A 5,000-nucleotide genomic window follows, 5' to 3' on the forward strand; every position below is an offset into this window, starting at 1 on the left:
CTATAGTGTAGAATATTGTCTAGATTGCGCCACAAAACAATTTGAATAATTTTGAAATCGATGCTTTGTTAGTAGGAAATAATTATTATGTGAAGTCCGTATTGGTTATGTACAGCTATTTACATGGTGCGAATGTAGAGAAATAAAATTAGCGATGTGTGTGAAAACAGATTATGCTAGTGTTGAGTGGTTACTTTCGGTGGAGTATTTATTACGATAAGCTAAGAATATATAATTTAGAAAAATTTTTTTTTTTTATTTTTCAACTATATTTATTATTTTGTCATTTCTATCAATAATGTACTGATGTAAGGTGGGTACAAGGATAATTAGGGAAATAGTGGTTTTAAAGGTCAAAATAACGACATTAAAAGATGTGTTATTTTGAGAATATGGCAGTAACACTTGTGAAAGCACTTGCATCATTGAGTTTAGAATGATCCGTTTTGATGGGTATACTCTATTTTCATACTTAGTTTATAAATTCAGGCCATCCACATGATCTCCCAGTATACACATTTGTACATTATTTACATATTTACATTTTTTCTTCTATTTGGAAACATGGAGAATGTTAAGTTATATATTTTTTTTTCTTTTTGTAAAAAGAATGTTAAGGGTTACAATTACTGGCTTGTAAATTTTATATCTCATATCGAATTATCCACCATCTGTCCCTTTACATTGTTTTTTTTTTTTTTTTTTAATTAAGTATTGTAATGTTTTCTTCTTTCTCTTTATGTGTGGCCAGCAAGGTTCGATGTATCTTAGCGGGTTGATGTTAGAATTAGAAGAATATGTTGAATTGTAGGTTGCAGGGATGTTTCCCATTCAATTCAATTGAAAGCAGCAATTTTGGTTAAGGTTTTTCGTGCGAGTCCGGAAGATTTTCATCCGCCGGACCGGGCGACTCCTGGTCTGGATGGCACACCAGGTAGCCCCCTACCACCTTTTTAGGGATGGTACGCCACAACCTTGTTTCTAATTAGGTTTTCCTTTTGGTTTCAGGTTTCTCTGCGGGTTCGCAAGATATTTATCCGCCAAACCGGGCGACTCTTGGTCTGGGTGGCGCACCAAGTAGCCCCCCACCAACCCATAAGGGAAGGCGCGCCATGAACCGTCAACCAAGCCACCTCCCTGTCAGCCATCATCTTGCATTCCCTGTTGTCTGCTGTTTTCTGTTGAACGCCTTTTTGGTGTTTAATTAGGTTACTACCTCTTCCTGAATAAACATCATCATCCGCTCCATAACCTTTATGGCTTTGACATTCGACAAAATTGACCATTTCGTAGCATTATCGAATACGGTATATTTAAGTTTGTTTAATTCGTTACGGAAAGTCAATGTCCAAGGGCAGGTAGTTAGATAATGTTCGAAATTAGCGGTCGGAAGTCCGCAAAAGCAATTATTAGTATTCGTTATTTTAAATCTAAAAAGATAAAAAGGAAATCTTCCATGCCCGGTTATAATTTGTGTTAAAAGATGTGAAGATGGGAACATTTCCGGTATGTTGTATACAGTGGGAATCCATGTAAATAGTTCTTTTTCTCTGCCCAATCTTTTCCACTCATCATCCCATTCCCTCCTTACTTCTTTATTTAATTCTTTTTTAACGGTTTTTTGTGAATAAAGACAAGAAACTATTCTTCCATTAAAGTGTGCTAATTTCGCGTAGTGGTCTGCCAGATCATTCCCTTCATCACCTGCATGAGCCTTCACATAGAAAAAATGTATGGTATTTTTATTTTGTATTTGTATTATTAATTGTTTTAATCTATGTATGGTTTCTGTTTTTGTTTGGATGTTCGCGAGATTTTGAAGGAGTGAAAGACTATCTGTATGTATGGCTATTCTTTCCGAATTGCTTTTATTAATTATATATACTTTAATGCTTCTTCGAATGCTATTCTTTCTGCATCATATATGGTTGCATAATTGGGAAGTTTAAATTGTGATACCTTTTCTATTGTCCCTGTTGGTAATATGGCCACAAATGCTGCACCGACTTTATTTGGAGAAAAAGAACCATCTGTATATATATGTAGGTTGCAGGAAACGGTTGTGTTTTGTTGGAATTCTATTTTAAATTTTTTTGAGGGATGTAAAATCCAGCGATCGTACATGTATTCAGTATTCTGTTTATTATATAATTGGTTATTACATTCTATTTCTTTATTTTCTTGGAAAATTAAAAATTGTTTAACTTCTTTTTTTAGTGTAATATGTATTGGTGGGATGTTGCATAATATGGGAAGACTGAGATTACTGGATGTATTGTATGCTCGCGCGATGTTTAAGAGAGGTATCCGTTGTAGCGAAATTACTTTTCTTAATAAATGTGTGTTATGGGTTTCTCTCCACCATATACTGGCACCATAAACTATATATCTTTCTATGCACCTCAAATATAATTCTTTTTGTTGTTTTTGATTTATTCCCCAATGTATTTTGGCAAAAGTTGTCATTTTTAATGTATGTTTTAATATTTTTTCTCTAAGATATTCTATGTGTGGTATAAAGGATAGGTTTACATCAAAGACAACCCCTGATAATCGTAATGTGGTTACATATTTCAGGTTATGGTTATTAATCCTTACTGTAGGCGGTCTTCTTTGGGAAAGGCGTTTACCTGCTGCAATTAACATACAGTAACATTTTGAATAATTTAAATTCAGACGATGTTCGGTGGACCATTGAGAAATTATTTCTAAAGTTATATTTGCTATTGTTTCAATTTCTCGTCTTGTTTTTCCAGTAATAACTAATATCGTGTCATCTGCATATGCTTGTATGTGATAGGGACAGTGGGAATCTCGTTAATCCATTCATGCGCGTCACTAATTAGATGACGAGGCATTTGGCTATTTATCTTTTACTCCCTCATCGTCGGGCAGACTGAAGGGCACTGTGGCTTGAACCCATTGGGGAACGAACCGGCCGTCCAGCCCCCAGTTCGGGAGAGTTAACCCCCCGACTAGGGACCCAAACGGAACCCAACCCGACCCCAGATGAAAAGGAAAAGGGGGTTAGGGGGACCGAGTTACGCCCTCTCCAGGTAAGCGTGAGCACCCCCCACACCCGACAAAAGGAAGAAAAACGTATTATAACTCTCATTCAAGGGAGAGCGGCCTTCAAAACCCCCACTGAGTTAGAAAGTGGGGGGGGGTTAGTTGCGGGGGCACTATTAGGGCGCCAAACGCGCCATCACCCGTGGGTACGCCACAGTCGTCATCTGCTGATGAACACGAAAACACACCAGGCCCCCCTGGAGACACTTCACTGTTAGGACTTTAAAATCTTCGCGTCCGAGACCAGGTCCGCTAGAACCTGGGCACTCTCGGACGCCCACACACCTCTGTAGGAAAGGGTGACACTGGATACAAGGGGATCCGTTTGACGGCTCCCCCGCACCTGCTCCAGGACCTCCGGCACGGAGTATTTCGCAACCTTCCGACGGTGCGCATCACCCAGACTAATGCGAAGGCCGACGACCTGGACGTCCAAGATAACCTGCGTGTCCTTGTTGGACACCACGAGGTCTGGGAAACGGTTACCCTCTGACGTTCGTACGGTGGGCTCAACCCGGACATCCCACCTCCTTTTCCGCAGGCGAGTCGCAAGCTCCTCTACAATGTTGTCATGCCTTTTTATACGTTTGAAGTCAGAGCGGTGGCACCGCTGAAGGATGTGTCCCAGGCTCTCCGGCTCGTTGCAGCCAGCACGACATCTCTTGCTGCCACCCTGACCGCGCTTCGTGCGTGTCCGGTTTGGCATGGCGTTCACACGCAACTTGACACAGTCTATAAACTCCCGGCCAGGCAAGAGGTGAGTTCCCTCGGCCACCCATCTTTGTGAGCCGGGCACATTGCCGCACTCAGCGAGTGCACGTCCGTCGCAGCTGCGGTGGAGCTTCCCCGCCCAGAACCGGCAACGTGCTTCACTGGACCGCAGTTGCGCACCTTCGTACGTGCACAGACGATCTGCGTGCCGTAGGGCCTCCTTTATGAGGCGACAACGCAGGGTCTGAGCACAGGACGGGTGGCTGCTGTGTGCCAAAAGCTCGTACCTGTGCATCTGCAGTCCTGGCACGGCGGTTCTGAGGCAGGGGACTCCCAACCCGCCAGCCGGAGTTTCTGCATGAATGTAGCCGAGCGGCACATCATGCGGCAGTGCTAGCCAACGCCGTACCGAGGCACGCACGAGGCGGTCCAACTTGACAAGCAGCTTGGCCGTAAAAGGGCCGAGGACAAGACGATGATAAAGACGAGGCATCAGGTAGGTCCTCAGGACCACCAGACGCTGCTGAGGCTTCAGAGGTGCCCGAGACACCCTACCCAACAGCAGCGCAAGCTCCCGCTCCAACGGCATGGGCGCCCTGCCTGCGGCGGAAAACGAGATGCCCAGGTAGCGCCACACCGTCGCTGTATCGTTGGCGGGAAGCTGCTCGTTGTTGACATGGAAGATGGTGGTTGTGACAACCTTAACTTTCTTTTCTTTCCCAGACGGCTGGAGGGCAAGTGTGAAAGATTTGGCAGCGTTAATCTCCAAACCTCGTGGGCCCAAGAAGGCCGCGAGGTCATCCAGTCTTTCCTGGAGTCCCCGCGGAGTCGACGCCATTACGACCAGGTCGTCGGCAAAAGCCATGGCGTCGACTTTAAATTCCCCACTAGTGAACCCTATCTCAGGGTCGAGGTCGCTGAGCCACTCGTCCAGCACGAGGTTAAACAGTACAGGTGAAAGAGGATCTCCCTGTCTCACCCCAGTAGTGGGCCTCACCAAGAGCGTTTTCCCTCCATACCCGAGCACCGTCTCCGAGGTTCCATACAGACTCTGTAGGTACTCCAGAAACGGTGCCGAGAGACCGGCACGGGCTGCCCCCCGTAGAATGGCCTCCGTGGAAACCCGATCGAACGCCTTGGTGAGGTCCACACTGGCAAGGAACAGGGGTTTCCTCGAGGTCTTAGCCTCATCTAATGCGGTAGCCAGAATGGCTACATTT

General features: G+C 44.6%; 1 pseudogene; it reads right to left on the reverse strand.

The window, feature by feature from the left end:
- LOC120845708 overlaps nt 1-5,000 on the reverse strand; it is a 9,659-nt pseudogene that overhangs the window by 1,945 nt on the left and 2,714 nt on the right.

This window comes from Ixodes scapularis, unplaced genomic scaffold (assembly GCF_016920785.2).
Source record: "Ixodes scapularis isolate PalLabHiFi unplaced genomic scaffold, ASM1692078v2 ptg001158l_1___fragment_3__unscaffolded, whole genome shotgun sequence".
Taxonomy (NCBI): domain Eukaryota; kingdom Metazoa; phylum Arthropoda; class Arachnida; order Ixodida; family Ixodidae; genus Ixodes; species Ixodes scapularis.